Source organism: Oncorhynchus keta, chromosome 30 (genome assembly GCF_023373465.1).
Source record: "Oncorhynchus keta strain PuntledgeMale-10-30-2019 chromosome 30, Oket_V2, whole genome shotgun sequence".
Taxonomy (NCBI): domain Eukaryota; kingdom Metazoa; phylum Chordata; class Actinopteri; order Salmoniformes; family Salmonidae; genus Oncorhynchus; species Oncorhynchus keta.
In genome coordinates, this window is record NC_068450.1 from 30,929,422 (window position 1) to 30,949,238 (window position 19,817).

The 19,817-nt window shown below is 41.7% G+C and overlaps 1 protein-coding gene and 1 long non-coding RNA gene across 10 annotated transcripts in view; both read left to right on the plus strand.

Moving 5' to 3' along the window:
- Positions 1-19,817, plus strand: part of LOC118380287 (protein diaphanous homolog 1-like) — a 75,864-nt gene that overhangs the window by 10,973 nt on the left and 45,074 nt on the right. The window lies entirely within an intron of this gene.
- Positions 4,585-6,600, plus strand: LOC127913981 (uncharacterized). Of its 9 annotated transcripts, none has more exons than XR_008087493.1 (5): positions 4,585-4,783; positions 4,838-5,057; positions 5,113-5,332; positions 5,498-5,607; positions 6,376-6,600. It is a non-coding gene; the product is annotated as an uncharacterized LOC127913981 (long non-coding RNA). The 9 variants fall into 9 exon arrangements; XR_008087497.1 differs by having other exon boundaries at positions 5,113-5,222; positions 5,443-5,607; XR_008087495.1 differs by having other exon boundaries at positions 4,838-5,277; positions 5,443-5,607.

Sequence of the window (19,817 nt, forward strand, 5' to 3'; positions counted from 1 at the left end):
CCACTCAAGCTGACGTTTGGCATTGCGCATGGTGACCTTAGGCTTGTTTACGGCTGCTCGGCCATGGAAACCCATTTCATGAAGCTCTCGACGAACAGTTATTGTGCTGACGTTGCTTCCAGAGGCAGTTTTGAAATGGGTAGTGAGTGTTCCAACCGAAGACATTTGATTTTTACTTGCTTCAGCACTCAGTGTTCCTGTTCTGCGAGCTTGTGGCCTACCACTTCACGGCTGAGCCGTTGTGGCTCCTAGACGTTTACACTTCACAATAACAGCACTTGCAGTTGACCGGGGCAGCTCTAGCAGGGCAGACATTTGACAAACTGACTTGTTGGTGAGGTGGCATCGTATGACAATGCTACGTTGGAAGTCACTGAGCTCTTCAGTAAGGCCATTCTACTGCTGATGTTTGTCTATGGAGATTGCATGGAGGTGTGTTTGATTTTGTACACCTTTCAGCAACAGGTGTGGCTGAAATTGGCGAATCCACAAATTTGAAGGGGTGTCTACATACTTTTGTGTGTAGATTAAGATATGGTCCAGTCTGTCTAGGCCAGGGTGGACTGAGCTCAGAATGCTGGTTACACTGAATGGAAAGAAAGGGCTCATGGCTAGGTGTCAGTAAGAGCTGGGAGAAGTGACATTAACTGGCAAAGGAGGGATTGTCCAGACTCGGACTGTTTTAACACTTGACCAAAAGACAACCAAGACAAATTAAACAGTTATGAGTTGAACATAACAGTATGCCAGTGGAAGGGAAGACCGTAGCAGTTGACCCAACTGTTCTGTGACAACTACGATTTCCCATTGTAGCCAGTTCAATTGCAGTAATTGAATTGAAGTAATTCTTTATTTAGTTTTTTTTTGAGGGGGGGGTAAATCGATTGAATCACTTTAATTCATTAACAAAATTGATATCAGTGACGTCAGTAACTAATTGGTAGGTCTACGATTGATTTACTTGTTCGTTCTCATTTTTTTTGGTATCAAAGAAATGTGTGTTTTGGTAAAGAATTACAAGGCACAAGGCAATATTTTAAACTTGGAGGGTAAACAACTTCTGAATATGTGTTGATATTAGTTGGCAGGATAAATGAAGACTTTTTCTGGTAGATGTTTTATAAGACTCATTTTCTATCTGTTTATCCAGAAATCAAAGCCTTATGCCAAATGTTTCAAATGTATCTATGCCTTCATTTCCCCAAAATATTGACTTTTAGCCTTCATTTGACACCCAATTTGATTTGCTCCCATGAACATGGGTCCTTTTACATGGAAATGCCCATAGGCCACAGGCTTTGACGAGGTGTTGATGGTATGTCAGAGCGTCTGCTTCTTCAATGCAGAGCTGAGATGGAATCCCGGGTGCTGTGCTGCTTGTGTGTGTGTGTGTGTGTGTGTGTGTGTGTGTGTGTTTGGGCTGGGAATTGCCAGGGACCACATGATACGGTATTATCACGATACTTAGGTCCCAATGCGATGTGTATTGTGATTCGATACAGTGATTTAATTTATTTATTGTCATTCCATGTTCCAAACATATTGCTCACCATATATCTGCTGCAGAGGGACAAGAGAACCATGAGAAAACAAGTGTTGATCAGTCATGGAAATAAAGTGCTGAAAACAAACAGTCTCCCTATATAACAAGATGGAGAAAGAGCTCTGAAGGAAAGATACTGGAGTTTAGGTGCAGGTACAGCCAACAAATTATATTGTGATTTTAATTTTACCAGGCAAGTCAGTTAAGTACAAATTCTTATTTTCAAGGAACAGTGGGTTAACTGCCTGGGGCAGAACGACAGATTTGTACCTTGTCAGCTCGGGGATTCGAACTTGCAACGTTTCGGTTACCAGTCCAACGCTCTAACCACTAGTCTACCCTGCCGCCCCAATAATATTCTTGATACGTTAGTGTAGTACTTTTTCAACGCCGATACCGATTATTGGAGGACCAAAAAAAAAACAGATACCGATAGATCGGCCGATTTATAAAAAAAAAAAAAAAAAAAAAAAAAAAAAAATAAATAAAAAATAATAATAATAATAAATAAATAAAAAATAAAAAATAAGAATAAATAAATAAATAAAATAAAATATATAAAAAAAATACCTTTTTGACATTTATTTTTATTTTTATTTGTAATAATGACAGTTACCACAATACTGAATGAACACTTATTTGAACTTAATATAATACATCAATACATTCAATTTAGCCTCAAATAAATAAACATGTTTAATTTGGTTTAGATTGTTTTTGCACTAAGTGTTGGAGAAGAAAGTAATATGTGCCATGTAAAATATGTGGCATGTAAAAAAGCTAACGTTTAAGTTCCTTGCTCAGAACATATCGGTTCTCATGTAACATGAGACTTCAATATTCCAAGGTAAGAGGTTTTGGGTTGTAGTTATAGTATTTATAGTATTCTCTCTATACAATTGGTATTTCATATACCTTTGACTATTGGATGTTCTTATAGGCACTATAGTATTGCCAGTGTAACAGTATAGCTTCCGTCCCCCTCCTTGCCCCTACCTGGGCTCAAACCAGGAACACATCGACAACAGCCACCCTCAAAGCATCGTTACCCATCGCTCCACAAAAGCCGCGGCCCTTGCAGAGCAAGGGGAATAACTACTCCAAGTCTCAGAGCGAGTGATGTTTGAAACGCTATTAGCGCGCACCCAGCTAACTAGCTAGCCATTTCACATTGGTTACACCAGCCATTAGGCTGATAGGCATAAACAGCGCTGTGCTTGCGAAGAACTGCTGGCAAAATGCACGAAAGTGCTGTTTGAATGAATGACTGGCCTGCTGCTGCTCAGTCAGACTGCTCTATCATATCAGACTTAATTATAACATAATAACACACAGAAATACGAGCCGTAGGTCATTAATATGATCGAATCTGAAAACTATCATTTCGAAAACAAAATGTTTATTTCAGTGAAATATAGAACCGTTCGGTATTTTATCTAATGGGTGGCATCCCTAAGTCTAAATATTCTTGTGACATTGCACAGCCTTCAACTTATGTCATAATTACGTAAAATTCTGGCAAATTAGTTTGCAAAGAGCCAGGCTGCCCGAACTGTTGCATATACCCTGACTCTGCGTGCAATGAACGCAAGAGAAATGACACTATTTCCCCTGGTTAATAACCATGTGTATGTGACAAATACAATTTTATTTGATTTTTAATATTGCCTGCTAAACTGGATCAGTAGTTATAACTAGTGTTTATGATTGATTGTTTTTTTATAAGAAGTTTAATGCTTGCTAGCAATTTACCTTGGTTCTACTGCATTTGCGTAACAGGCAGGCTACTCGTAGAGTGCAATGGTTAGAGCATTGGACCAGTTAACTGTAAGGTTGCAAGATTGGATCCCCCGAGCTGACAAGGTGACAATCTGTCGTTCTGCCCCTGAACGAGTCAGTTAACCCACCGTTCCTAGGCCGTCATTGAAAATAAGAATGTGTTCTTAACTGACTTGCCTAGTTAAATAAAGGTATAAAAAAAACTTGAAATTGGCCATTCTGATTAATCAGTCGACTTCTAGTTCTTACAGTATAGCTTCATCTCTGGTTTCCCAGGTTACCAGGATTAGTTGGAGTAGAAGGTAAGTTGATGATGTCAGTGCTGGGTTTCAGTGTTGTGTTGTAGCAACCAAACTAGTTGTGTTAGGTTAAGGTTAGGTTGTTTATGCTCTCTCTCTCTCTGTTAGTAGTGTAGTGTGAAGCATTGTGGTCTCTCTGTCAGTGTTTGTAGTGTGAATGATTCTTGTCTCTCGTGTGAATTATTGTGCTCTCTCTCTGTCAGTGTTTGTAGTGTGAATGATTGTATTTTGGGTTTGTGATGTATTAGTTTTATTCTTGTCTCTGTTTTTCTCACATCTTTGAGTTTCTCTCTGAGTGTTTGACCGCGTGTCAACAGTCGTGTTTCTTAGGGACAAAAGAGCAAACGTAACACACTTCGGCCTAACCACCTCCCTGCCTGAAAGACACACGGCACACACACACACACACACACACACCACTTTCATGGACAGTTGGACACCACACATTATGACAGGTTTTGTCACATACTGTCTGTGGTCAACCTAATGATGAATCCACTTCCCACTTTATAGTTGGAAACTATAACCAGGTGTGAGTGTCTGAAATGCACAGTGAGGAAATGGGCTTTGACCTCAATGTTGTGTACACAGATTTGCAGATCTTATCGCAGGTGCAGCAAAATGCTTGTGTTTCCAACAGTAATACTACCTAACAATACAAAATACACAAGATAAAAACAATGAAATGGAGACATTTCTGAACCAGCAATTGTCTGGAATATAGACTGAGTAAACAACATTAAGAAGACCTGCGCTTTCCATGACATCAACTGATCAGGTGAAAGCTATGATCCCTTATTGACGTCACTTAGATGGAGGGAGAGGAGACAGGTTAAAGAAGCTGTGATCCCTTATTGATGTCACTTAGATGGAGGGGAGGAGACAGGTTAAAGAAGCTGTGATCCCTTATTGATGTCACTTAGATGGAGGGGAGGAGACAGGTTAAAGAAGCTATGATCCCTTATTGATGTCACTTAGATGGAGGGAGAGGAGACAGGTTAAAGAAGCTATGATCCCTTATTGATGTCACTTAGATGGAGGGGAGGAGACAGGTTAAAGAAGCTATGATCCCTTATTGATGTCACTTAGATGGAGGGGAGGAGACAGGTTAAAGAAGCTATGATCCCTTATTGATGTCACTTAGATGGAGGGGAGGAGACAGGTTAAAGAAGCTATGATCCCTTATTGATGTCACTTAGATGGAGGGAGGAGACAGGTTAAAGAAGCTATGATCCCTTATTGATGTCACTTAGATGGAGGGGAGGAGACAGGTTAAAGAAGCTATGATCCCTTATTGATGTCACTTAGATGGAGGGGAGGAGACAGGTTAAAGAAGCTATGATCCCTTATTGATGTCACTTAGATGGAGGGGAGGAGACAGGTTAAAGAAGCTATGATCCCTTATTGATGTCACTTAGATGGAGGGGAGGAGACAGGTTAAAGAAGCTGTGATCCCTTATTGATGTCACTTAGATGGAGGGGAGGAGACAGGTTAAAGAAGCTATGATCCCTTATTGATGTCACTTAGATGGAGGGGAGGAGACAGGTTAAAGAAGCTATGATCCCTTATTGATGTCACTTAGATGGAGGGGAGGAGACAGGTTAAAGAAGCTATGATCCCTTATTGATGTCACTTAGATGGAGGGGAGGAGACAGGTTAAAGAAGCTATGATCCCTTATTGATGTCACTTAGATGGAGGGGAGGAGACAGGTTAAAGAAGCTGTGATCCCTTATTGATGTCACTTAGATGGAGGGGAGGAGACAGGTTAAAGAAGCTGTGATCCCTTATTGATGTCACTTAGATGGAGGGGAGGAGACAGGTTAAAGAAGCTGTGATCCCTTATTGATGTCACTTAGATGGAGGGGAGGAGACAGGTTAAAGAAGCTATGATCCCTTATTGATGTCACTTAGATGGAGGGGAGGAGACAGGTTAAAGAAGCTGTGATCCCTTATTGATGTCACTTAGATGGAGGGGAGGAGACAGGTTAAAGAAGCTATGATCCCTTATTGATGTCACTTAGATGGAGGGGGAGGAGACAGGTTAAAGAAGCTATGATCCCTTATTGATGTCACTTAGATGGAGGGGAGGAGACAGGTTAAAGAAGCTATGATCCCTTATTGATGTCACTTAGATGGAGGGAGAGGAGACAGGTTAAATAAGCTATGATCCCTTATTGATGTCACTTAGATGGAGGGGAGGAGACAGGTTAAAGAAGCTATGATCCCTTATTGATGTCACTTAGATGGAGGGGAGGAGACGGGTTAAAGAAGCTATGATCCCTTATTGATGTCACTTAGATGGAGGGAGAGGAGACAGGTTAAATAAGCTATGATCCCTTATTGATGTCACTTAGATGGAGGGGAGGAGACAGGTTAAAGAAGCTATGATCCCTTATTGATGTCACTTAGATGGAGGGGAGGAGACAGGTTAAAGAAGCTATGATCCCTTATTGATGTCACTTAGATGGAGGGAAGCAGGTTAAAAGCTATGATCCCTTATTGATGTCACTTAGATGGAGGGGAGGAGACAGGTTAAAGAAGCTATGATCCCTTATTGATGTCACTTAGATGGAGGGAGAGGAGACAGGTTAAATAAGCTATGATCCCTTATTGATGTCACTTAGATGGAGGGGAGGAGACAGGTTAAAGAAGCTGTGATCCCTTATTGATGTCACTTAGATGGAGGGGAGGAGACAGGTTAAAGAAGCTATGATCCCTTATTGATGTCACTTAGATGGAGGGGAGGAGACAGGTTAAAGAAGCTATGATCCCTTATTGATGTCACTTGTTAAATCCACTTCAATCAGTGCAGATGGAGGGGAGGAGACAGGTTAAATACATATTTTTAAGCCTTGAGAAAATTGAGACCTGGATTGTGTTTGTGTGCCATTCAGAGGGTGAATGTGCAAGATACAATATAGAAGTGCTTTTGAACAGGGTATGGTAGTAGGTGCCAGTTTGTGTCAAGAACTGCAATGATGCAGGGGTTTTCACACTCAACAGTTTCCTGTGTGTATCAAGAATTGTCCTCCAGCCAACTTGACAATACTGTGGGAAGCATTGGAGTCAACATGGTGCTTGCCTACGGAGCTGTGAGGGGAACGGCACCTCAGGACCTCCAGGCTCTGATCAGGCCCTACACCCTAACAAGGGCACTGCGTTCATCCACCTCTGGCCTGCTCGCCTCCCTACCACTGAGGAAGTCAGTTCCCGCTCAGCCCAGTCAAAACTGTTCGCTGCTCTGGCTCCCCAATGGTGGAACAAACTCCTCACGACGCCAGGACAGCGGAGTCAATCACCACCCTCCGGAGACACCTGAAACCCCACCTCTTTGAGGAATACCTAGGATAGGATAAAGTAATCCTTCTCACCCCCTTAAAAGATTTAGATGCACTATTGTAAAGTGGCTGTTCCACTGGATGTCATGAGGTGAATGCACCAATTTGTAAGTCGCTCTGGATAAGAGCGTCTGCTAAATTACTTAAATGTAAATGTAAATGTAACATGGGCCAGCATCCCTGTGGAACACTTTTGACACCTTGTAGAGTTCATGCCCCGACGAATTGAGGCTGTTCTGAGGGCAAATGGTGTGTAAGGACAGTATATGAATTGAAACGATGCGTACAGCAGTAGTTATATAGGATGAGCCATGATTAGAATACAGTATATACATATAAAGTGGGTTAAACAGTATGTAAACATTATTCAAGTGACCAGTGTTCACTGACTCTATGGACATAGGGCAAAGTCTTTTAAGGTGCAGGGTAGAGGGCTGGGTGGTAGCTGGATATAAACAGTGACTAAGGTTCAGGGCATCGTACTGGGCGGAGGGCGGCTAGTGGTGACTCTCCAGAGGGTAGTGAGGTCTGCACAACGCATCACCGGGGCAAATGACCTGCCCTCCAGGACACCTACACCACCCGATGTCACAGGAAGGCCATAAAGATCATCAAGGACAACTACCACCCGAGCCACTGCCTGTTCACCCCGCTATCATCCAGAAGGAGAGGTCAGTACAGGTGCATCAAAGCTGGGACCGAGAGACTGAAAAACAGCTTCTATCTCAAAGCCATCCGACTGTTAAACAGCCACCACTAACATTGAGTGGCTGCTGCCAACACACTGTCATTGACACTGACTCAACTCCAGCCACTTTAATAATGAGAATTGATGGGAATTGATGTAAAATATATCACTAGCCACTTTAAACAATGCTACTTAATATAATGTTTACATACCCTACATTATTCATCTCATATGTATACGTATATACTGTACTCTATATCATCTACTGCATCTTTATGTAATACATGTATCACTAGCCACTTTAAACTATGCCACTTTGTTTACATACTCAGCTCATATGTATATATTGTACTCGATACCATCTACTGCATCTTGCCTATGCCGCTCTGTACCATCACTCATTCATATATCTTTATGTACATATTCTTTATCCCTTTACACTTGTGTGTATAAGATAGTCGTTTTGGAATTGTTAGTTAGATTACTTGTTGGTTATTACTGCATTGTCGGAACGAGAAGCACAAGCATTTCGCTACACTCGCATTAACATCTGCTAACCATGTGTATGTGACAAATAAAATGATATTTTATTTTGATTTGTTTAACAGTCTGATGGTCTGGAGATAGAAGCTGTTTATCGATGTTTCGGTCCCAGCTTTGATACACCTGTACTGTCTCCTTGGGGGTCAGGGTTATTTTCTATTTGTGTACTGAGTCTCTGGTAAGAAAGTTCCTCTGGGGTCATCTGAGGGGTGTTTGACAGAGGTGTATGTGTTGTAGGAAAGCTGCTTGTTTTCCTAGATAGTTTTCCCACTGTAGGGATGCTGAGGTAAAACAGTTTACAAAGAAATACCCCTTTTCTCCCCACTTTTATGATATGCTATTGGTCGTAAGTCTTGTCCTATCGCTGCAACTCCCATACGCTCTGGAGGCGAAGGTCGAGAGCCATGCGCCCTCCGAACCGCGACCCTGCCAAGCCGCGCTGCTTCTTGACACACTGCTCGCTTAACCTGGAAGCCAGCCGCACCAATGTGTCAGAGGAAACACTGTACAACTAGCGACCGTGTCAGCGTGCACACGCCCGGCCCGCCACAGGAATCGCTAGATCGCGATGGGACAAAACCCTCCCATAACCCGGACTGCGCGGGGATAATTTTGTACCGCCTCATTGGTCTCCTGGTCACAGACGGCTGCGACACAGCCCGGGATATAATCCGGGTCTGTAGTGGCGCCCCAAGCACTGCGGTGCAGTGCCTTACATGCCTACCACACCGCTCGCATGCACGAGCGCTGCAAAATACATCTCTACATGTTATTCAGTCATTGCACCCACACTGCTCGCGCAGCGCGTCAACCAGTGTCTGTGTAGCCAGGTGCTAAAATATAACTTATTATTTGTGATGCTTAATGCGCTGCAAGTTCTGCCTCTCCCATCTCCTCATTGGTTTTTAGGAGCATATACCCACGTGGGTTATTGAAAGATGAACTGAGGTCCACAATTCAGTCGGTGGTGTTAATGTACCTTTAAAGTTGGTTGTCAATCGCCATATATAGTCCAATGAAGAAGAACCCTGAAGGAGGATAGATGACTAGAAACAATTCAGTTGACCGTTTTGTGTGGATTAATTGTCGGAGTAGAGGACCTTGTGCATTTAAGGTAAAATAACTCAGTGTTTATATCCCAGGACAAATTAGCTAGCAACAGCAAGCCAGCTAAATAAGACATTCGCCAGCTAGCTAAATTGCCATAAATGTTTAATGCTTTTCGAACTGTCCCCAAATTAATTCAGTTGGTTCCAAGTTTTGATATTTCAACTTGCGTTTCCTGGTCGCATCTGGTGTGGGGGGGACAAAGTCAACGTGCGCACGATGGTGCACGCCGACTGTCTGGTCAGCATCTTAGACCGCTGTGCCACTCGGGAGGCCTGTACTTAAGGTTTTCAATGTCAGTATGACTTCCTGTTGAACCTGTAAACAGGAGACGTTGTCATGGTAACACAGGCCTGCCACAGAACCCCATCCCGTGACATCATCACTCAGCAGAGCACAGCTTCCACCTAGGGAGCCATGGCAACCCTGTAAGCACCCATATCAACAGTCAGTGTAGATTACAATACACACACAATCTCCTGCTTTATCCACCATTCCATCGGTCTCTCTCACTCTCTCCGAGAGCCAGTTTGTCCTTCTCTGTTACTATAAATAGGGTTAAATAAGTATCTAACCAGCACTAGTTTTCCCATGACATCACTGCTGTTTTATGTTCTGGCTACAGAAAGGATCTCAAAATAGTCCTGTCCAGGGGAGGGAGAGAGAGAGGGAAAGAGTGAATGAGAATGAGATCATGAGGAAAATAATGTGGTTGTTAATGAATTGAAGGTGTTATTTACTTAGGCATGTAAGTTGGGTCAATTCACTCAAATCATTGTGGCATTACTATACTATGAAAAAGGTTGCCTCTGACCAACACTGGCTGTAAAATCAATATCAAACTGAATGTCTGTGTGCTGTCTCATTTTCTATCTCTCTCTCTCTCCCTCTAGCTCTCTCTCTCTCCCTCTAGCTCTCTCTCTCTCCCTCTAGCTCTCTCTCTCTCTCTCCCTCTAGCTCTCTCTCTCTCTCTCCCTCTAGCTCTCTCTCCCTTGCTCTCTCGAGCTCTCGCTCTAGCTTTCTCTCTCTCTACCTTGCTCTCTCTAGCTCTCCCTCTAGCGCTCTCTCTCTAGCTCTCCCTCTAGCGCTCTCTCTCTCTCCCTTGCTCTCTCGAGCTCTCGCTCTAGCTTTCTCTTACTTGCTCTCTTTCTCTCATTCTATTTATCACAGCTCTCTTACACACACACACACACACACACACACACACACACACACACACACACACACACACACACACACACACACACACACACACACACACACACACACACACACACACTTGTCTTGTAGTTCTGGCTGATATGGTGAGTGGAGCTGTGCATTACTAGTGACAGCGCTAGGAGAGGCTGACTGACTCCATAATGTTCTTAACCACAAGCACCAAGTTCTGTGATTCTTTCTGCCTTTGTTTACCCATGGTCCTTTGGGAACTCGTTGAGTGCCTGTGATTTTTAGACTTTGTTTTTGTGTGTTTTTTTTTCTTCTTGCGCGCATATTTGTGATGTTCCTGTACGTTTAGTGAAGGTCTCCTGAGGAACGCAGACTGGTGCCCTGTTTGTCTCATCTCTTTCTCTTTACTCAGTTAGGCTGAGGTCCTGAGTGCCTGCCTGCCAGGGTGAAGGCTACGTCTCTGTCTGTCTCTCAATATTTATTTTTACTTTTGTACTCTTTCGCGCTCAGATATATACAAAAATACACTGTTTCCTGTCTGATTACCCTGAGTTCCTTTTTCTGTGGCTGATGTTTCTGGCCTCGTGGGTCAAATGGCACCAATTTGGCATCGGCTGGTTTAATTAACAATAGTTGCACGTATGTTTTTGTGGGTGTGTGTCATGTCAGTGTAAGAGGAAACGGCCCTGTAGAGTAGAGGCCGATCAGATCAGTGTTCACTGCAAGTGGCGACTACCAATTAGCCTCGTCAACACACTGAGCGTGGTTACATGCACACAATAATACGATGACTGTGGATTGTCAGATTAATATGATGGTTTAAAATAGAGGTCGACCGATTAATCGGAATGGCCGATTTTAATTTGGTCCGATTTTTAAAGTTTTCATAACAATCGGAAATCGGTATTTTTGGGCGAGGATTATTATTATTATTATGTATAATTTTTTACACCTTTATTTAATCTTTATTTAACTAGGCAAGTCAGTTAAGAACACATTATTATTTTCAATGACTGCCTAGGAACAGTGGGTTAACTGCCTTGTTCAGGGGCAGAATGACAGATTTTCACCTTGTCAGCTCAGGGGATCCAGTCTTGCAACCTTAACTAGTCCAACGCAATAATGACCTGCCTCTCTCTCGTTGCACTCCACAAGGAGTTACGTGAATGCAGTAAGCCAAGGTAAGTTGCTAGCTAGCATTAAACTTATAAAAAAACAATCAATCATAATCACTAGTTAACTACACATGGTTGATGATATTATCTAGCGTGTCCTGCGTTGCATATAATCTGACTGAGCATACAAGTATCTGACTGAGTGGTGGTAGGCAGAAGCAGGCGCGTAAACATGAATTCAAACAGCACTTTTGTGTGTTTTGCCAGTAGTTCTTCGTTGTGCGTCAAGCATTGCGCTGTTTATGACTTCAAGCCTATCAACTCCCGAGATGAGGCTCGTGTAACCGAAGTTAAATGGCTAGCATATTAGCGTGCGCTAATTGTCGTTGTGTTGCTGGTTCGAGCCCAGGAAGGAGCGAGGAGAGGGACGGAAGCTATACTGTTACACTGGCAATACTAAAGTGCCTATCAGAACATCCAATAGTTAAAGGTTAATGAAATACAAATGGTAGAGAGAGAAATAGTCCTATAATACCTATAATAACTAGAACCTAAAACTTCTTACCTGGGAATATTGAAGACTCGTGCTAAAAGGAACCACCAGCTTATATTAAGTTAAAATAAGTGTTAATTCAGTATTGTCGTAATTGTCATTATTACAAATAAAATCAAAATCGGACGATTTATCGGCATCGGCTTTTATGGCCCTCCAATAATCGGTTGAAAAATCATAATCGGTCGACCTCTAGTTTAAAACGTTTACATGCTTTGCAAGAATAATAATTTTCCTAATAATCCTGTTTCCAGGGACACATCTGAAATCGGGCTTCCTGATGGGATTTAAATCACCAATCAGAATGAACACTACCACCGCGACCATGTTATTGTGGGGAAACCTATTTCATTCTGAGTTCAGATATGTGAAAACTGACTTCAGTTTTTACCAATGCTGACACATGCACTAATAACCCACTGGACTGCCAATTTAAGCTGTTTACATGTCCTGATCATTTGAAAGATTGCTCAGAAAACCAGGTGTTTTAATCGGCATGTGCTTGATCTCTGGTTAAAATCCCTGAGCCAACTTGGTGAAACATCTGTCGGTGTCATGTAAATGTGACTATTTCCATACTCGGCCTACTGCCATAGTTTAATATCAGTGTAATATCCAATTATTAGTGTGCTTGTAAACATCCTCAGCGACTGTATCAGAACATAACTAGAGGGCAATGTGTACTATAGTAGGACAAGCCGTCTCATTACCAGCTCTGTCTGCTTCCCCAATGGCACCCCATTCTCTTTCTAGTGCACTATTGACCAGGGCCCGGGCATATGACCAGGGCATATGGAGTCACTGTATTTTTGAGACTTCTAGGCCAGTGGTTCCCAACCCTTTTGGGTTACTGTACCACCACGGTACATTGTGCTCTGCACAGAGTAGCCCTGAACTACCTCCTGGTTTGATACTTTTTAACCAGTAAGCCTATGGTCTCATGGTTCTACTACACCCTGTGGGTCATCCTAGTACCCCTGGATGGGAAATGCTGATCTAGGCCTACATCAGATCAGAGCAACTTTCATGCCCGTGTGATGGTGCCTCTTTAAGCTTGGCGACAACTAGGCTAGGACACTGGCTGTAGGGGACATATTTCAACGTAATCCCTGCTTACTATTTACCCTTTTGAGCCAGTGCTGCTCCTCCCTGTGTGATAGCATCTATGTTATCTACAACAATGTGCAGTCGGTTTGTGTACGTGTCTGTATGTGTTCACAGTTCACACGAGTGTGTTTGAAATGTGTTTTACGGTGATGCCAACATACGGTGTTCTCTTGTGATAACATGTAGAGATTTGATAACAGGGCTGTGGCATCTTAAAACATGGCAAAGTAATGGTGTGTGTGTTTTGAGGGAGGCTGGGCGACTCCCACTCCATTCCTTTGAAATGTGTAAGCCACAAGGTCCCGATAAGAACAGGGTTTGTACGGTCATGGAAATCCTGGAAAGGTCATGGAATTTTAAAATGGTGTTTTTCATGCCTGGACAAGTTTTGGACAAGTCATTGAAATTAATTTAATTATTTCGGTTGTCATTTATTTAGGCACAGTTTTTAAACATCTCATCAATCAAATACAAATATCGGCCAGGATCGGAATGACACTTGAGCGTCTCTGAGACAGTCGGACATTGCAACAGCTGGTAGGCCTTGCCTATGAAATTTAATAGAGAACCGACTAGGTAGTCAGTTCAAAACGTACAGTATCTTGTCACCTAGCTAGTTAACTCTCTAGTCAACTTTAAACTATTGTTTTTGATGAAATTAATGATTAGTTTTGCCATTGAATTAGTTGGTAGTTCTGGTACTGGTTCTGACTGACATTTACACTTAAATCAATCTGTGGCCACTGTAGATTTGGATGAAATTAGATTCATTTTGCCATAGAATTAATTGGTAGTTGTTTCCATGGCAATGAATCTAATCATATGAATCAAAATAATAATTAGTGAATCGTGAACATCAATTTTAGGAAAATAATATTAGATGTAGCCTTTCTTTTGTATTAAGTGGCTTCAACTTGTTTTGGGCATCCAATGCATGGACATTGCAATTCCATAGATGCTAGTCAGCCTGCAAAGTAAACACTTCCAAGATAAGCATGACTAAACTAGAAAAGGTACGTTTCCTAAAGGAATTGTGTGGCCTTGCTTCAGATAAATAAAACCTACCATGGCCATTTAATCTTTGAAACATTGAATGAGCAAATTATTTAAAAAGGCAAATTATTTGGTTGCAATGTTTTTCATGAAGGGTGGCCATCTTCCAGGAGAGCTAATGTGTGTGCAGGCTTTTACTCCTCTCCCCCTCAAACAAACCACATTTTAGAAATGAGCTGCTCAACCGGACCTTGATGAACTGGCTCTGAGCAGGGCTGGTTCAAAATCCTGCACAGCCGATAGCTCTCCAGACTGAGGGTTGGCCATTTTGTTTTATACAGATATTCTAATTGGTCGATCACATTCCTCATACTTTTTATATGTATATGGAGACGCCGCCCATTGTGAGTCATGGAAATGTTAAAACACCTTCAATGTAAATCCCTGTTTAGGGGACCTGCTTGGTTCTGGTACTGGTTCTGACTGACATTTTCACTTAAATCAATCTGTGGACACCGTAGATTAAAAGGGCTTGCGATCACACTGGTTCCCACGGACATAGAAGTATATTTTTTGAGCCTGTGTGATGTAGATGTGAAATGTGAAACCACTTGAAGCTGGGATGTTCGCTCTTAACTTTCTAAATGTGTTGTTCAACTGTCCATCTCCTGGCTGAACCCTACGTCACAGCCGTTGACAAAGCACATACCAGCGATCCTTACATCTTAGGACAGGACAGGTTGGTTTAGTCAATATAACACATTCAGAAATGGATTTATAATCTAACATAATTCATTGATTTTGAACAAAAACACTTTCTGTGATTAATATGAGATGAAAGGAGTTCCTAACACTCTACACAAACCGAACGTATTGCATTGCAAAATAAATACATGTTATTCAATCATTGCACCCACACTGCTTGCCAACGAGTGTCTGCGATTTTATGTGTGGATTAATTGTTGGAGTAGAGGACCTTGTGCATTTCAGGTAAAATAACAACTCAACGTTTATATCCCAGGACAAATTAGCTAGCAACAACAAGCCAGCTAAATAAGACAAATTCGCCAGGTAGCTAAATTGGCGTAAATGTTTAATGCTTTTCGACCTGTCCCCAAATTAATATAATTGGTTGAGTTTGTTTTGATATTTCAACCTGCGTGTCGTGATCGTGTTTGGTGTGGGCACAAAATCTATTTGTGCATGACGCCAGGCGTCCGGTTTGGTTCTGGTGTCATTAGTTCAGGAGCCAAGCCAGAACTCTGTGTGACTTTCACAATGGTAGGGGCAGGTGTTTAGACTTTTTGAAAATATATATTAGAAAAATAATTTTCTCTAACACTAAACATACACATGTATTTTACAGTTATAAGGAAGGTGAAATGTTGTAGTTAGCGGCTTTATCATTTAGATTATTCTATATATGTTATCCGTACAGTTTTGTTGAATAGGAACTATGTCATAAAACACAATTAATTTTCACATCATATTTGTACAATGTACTTGAGCTTGTATCCTCAAGTGACTACACCTCAGCACTTTATAACTATTTTTTAGCAGAAAGGTGAGATTTTAACCTTTCTTGGAGTATGCAGCATTATTAATTGTTGACTGTCCTCTCACGATAAATAATTACTTTAGAGGATTACCTAGATTACATGTAGTTACATTTAAAAGTTAAGTCACGGAAAAATCATAAAATTCCATCTGTCAAGATGTGTATGAACCCTGTAAGAAATAGCAGACATGGAGACTGAACACTCCTTACGGGCACAAGCTAATGTCAGCCCAATACCGTAGAAACAGAAGGTTACAGACACAACACAACACAGGGTGATTCCTATTCAGTCTAGCTGCAGACACAGCCATTTAGGTCTATGATGAGGGTTTTTGTATTTGGTCTCAGCCATCCCAGCCAATCTCAATGTGAGAGAGAAAGTCATCAACAAAAGACTCCCCTGTCACTCTAGCCCAGGTCCAATCAGCTGGGTGGCTCAGGAGAGAGGGAGAGACTGGGAGGAGAGAATGGGATGGAGGGATAGTGTGCTGTAAGGACACACTCCATGCTGGGATTAAGGCTAACTGTTTTTATCTGACTATTGACTAATGAGCAGCTCTCTCAAACTGAATTTGTGTGGAATCCATCAAATATTCACAACCGCTCACACCAGTCCTGTGTGTGTCCGTCCGACCTTGTCTGCATACCATTTGAGAGAGGAGGGAAGTGAGAGAGAGAATGGGTAGGCTAATGTAACCTTTTTCTGTTGAAGAGAGAGAGGATCACTGAAACATGTGAAAGAAACTAAAGTGAGAGCAAGTGTGTGTGTGTGTGTGTGTGTGTGTGTGTGTGTGTGTGTGTGTGTGTGTGTGTGTGTGTGTGTGTGTGTTCCTCTGTAAGTGTCTTCTCCAGATGGATGACTATAAAACCGTGGAGGAGGGTTGTGATGGTCAGTGTGTGTTCTGTGACCACTGACCCCCAGTCTCTGGCTGGGTGCTAATTGGCTCCAGATGCTGGAGTATATGTGGAATGTATATTACTGTACTTTGACTTATCATTTGCTGTGAACCAGAACTAAAATAATTGGTCTCTGGGATAATATAGATATATTTGATAGATATTTGATATATTTGATAGATTTGATAGATGTTTGGAAGCACAGTTATAGAGATTGGAATTTGTGGCTTATTCCAATGGAGTATTAGGCCTACCATATAGATGCTGATATCTTGAGAAATGCATCTTAGGAAGTGAGTAGATTATGACTACCATCAATGTATTTACATGCATCATTTCCAATCTCATATATATATAATATTTTTTTGCATTTATTTTATGTATTTATTTACACACTGCTCAAAAAAATAAATGGAACACTTAAACAACACAATGTAACTCCAAGTCAATCACACTTCTGTGAAATCAAACTGTCCACTTAGGAAACAACACAGATTGACAATAAAATTCACATGCTGTTGTGCAAATGTAATAGACAACAGGTGGAAATGATAGGCAATTAGAAAGACACCCCCAATAAAGGAGTGGTTCTGCAGGTGGTGACCACTTCTCAGTTCCTATGCTTCCTGGCTGATGTTTTGATTGCAGGTGGTGCTTTCACTCTAGTGGTAGCATGAGACTGAGTCTACAACCAACACAAGTGGCTCAGGTAGTGCAGCTCCTCCAGGATGGGACATCAATGCGAGCTGTGGCAAGAAGGTTTGCTGTGTCTGTGACCGATTAATTAGTATTTTTGGATGCCAATTTTTTATTTATTTATTTAAAAAAGGTTATTATTTTTTGATTATTATGAAATATATATTTTTTACAACTTTATTTAATGAGGCAAGTCAGTTAAGAACACATTCATATTTTAAATGACGGCCTAGGAGCAGTGGGTTAACCGCCTTGTTCAGGGGCAGAACGGCAGATTTTTACCTTGTCAGCTCGGGGATTCAAATTTACTGTTAACTAGTTCAACGCTCTAACCACCTGCCTCACGAGGAGCCTGCCTCTTATGCGAATGCAGTAAGAAGCCAAGGTAAGTTGCTAGCTAGCATTAAACTTATCTTATAAAAAACAATCAATCATAATCACTAGTTAACTACACATGGTTGATATTACTAGTGTATCTAGTGTGTCCTGCGTTGCATTTAATCGATGCGGTGCACATTCGTGAAAAGGACTGTCGTTGCTCCAACGTGTACCTAACCATAAACACCAATGCCTTTCTTAAAATCAATATACAGAAGTATATATTTTTAAACCTGCATATTTAGCTAAAAGACCTCCAGGTTAGCAGGCAATATTAACCAGGCGAAATTGTGTCACTTCTCTTGCGTTCATTGCAGGCTCGTACGCATTCATTCAAACAGCACTTGCGTGCGATTTGCCAATAGCTCTTCGCAATGCTTCAAGCATATCAACTCCCGAGATGAGGCTGGTGTAACCGATGTGAAATGGCTAGCTAGTAAGCTCGCACTAATAGTGTTTCAAACGTCACTCGCTCTGAGACTTGGAGTAGTTGTTCCCCTTGCTCTGCATGGGTAAAGCTAGTTCGAGGGTAACGCTGCTTAGCGGCGAGGAGAGGGATGGAAGCTATACTGTTACACTGGCAATACTTAAGTGCCTATAAGAACATCCAATAGTCAAAAGTATATGAAATACAAATGGTATAGAGAGAAATTGTCCTATGATTCCTATAATAACTACAACCTAAAACGTCTTACCTGGGAATATTGAAGACTCATGTTAAAATGAACCACCAGCTTTCATATGTTGTCATGTTCTGAGCAAGGAACTTAAACGTTAGCTTTTTACATGGCAAATATTGCACTTTTTACTTTCTTCTCCAACACTGTTTTTGCATTATTTAAACCAAATTCAACATGTTTCATTATTTTATTTGAGTCTAAATAGATTTTTAAAAATGTATTATATTAAGTTAAAATATGTGTTCATTCATTATTGTTGTTATTGTCTTTACAAATGACAAATAAATATTTTTAAAAACGGCCAATTTAATCGGGATAGGCTTTTTTGGTATCGGCGTTGAAAAATCATAATCGGTCAACCTCTATTCTAAATACCAGCAAGTAACCCCACACCATCACACCACCTCCTCCATGCTTCACGGTGGGAACCACACATGCAGAGATCATCCTTCCACCTACTCTTCATCTCACAAAGACACAGCGGTTGGAACCAAAAATCTCTAATTTGGACTCATTAGACCAAAGGACTGATTTCCACCCGTCTCTTTTTCTTATTGGTGGCCCTTTAATATTGGTTTCTTTGCAGCAATTCGACCAATGCCTGATTCATGCAGTCTCTTCTGAACAGTTGATGTTGAGATATCTGTTACTTGAGCTCTGTGAAACATTTATTTGGGCTGCAATTTCTGAGGCTGGTAACTCTCGAATGAATGTATCCTCTGCAGCAGAGTTAGCTCTGGGTCTTCCTTTCCTGTGGCGGTCCTCATGAGAGCCAGTTTCATCATGGCGCTTGATGGTTTTTGCGACTGCACTTGAAGAAACTTCCTGAAATGTTCCGTACTGACTGACCTTCATGTTTAAAGCAATGACGGACTGTCGTTGCTCTTTGCTGTTAGAGCTGTTCTCGCCATAATATGTCCTTGGTATTTTACCAAATAGGGCTATCTTTTGTATCCCAACCCTAACTTGTGGGGGGGTCTTCTTCAGTGGCAGGGAGACTAGTCAGGATCGAGGTAAAGATGAATGGCGCAAAGTAGAGCGAGACCCTTGATGAAAACCTGCTCCAGAGTGCTCAAGACCTCAGACTGGGGCGAAGGTTCACCTTCCAACAGGACAATCCTAAGCACACAGCCAAGACGATGCAGGAGTGGCTTCGGGATAAGTCTCTGTATACAGTATTTTGCAATATTTTTTTGTCCCATCCTTCACCTACCCTCAACCCCTCTCATTTATTTCTGAAGACCATCCAGTTTTGATTTCTAAATGACATATTTTTCAACTGTGCTGGAAGTGGGCAACTTTACCAAAAGCTTTCTTTTTTTTGTGTGTCTGTGTAATCTTCAGCACCCCCTGGTGTTGGACAGTGGTAAC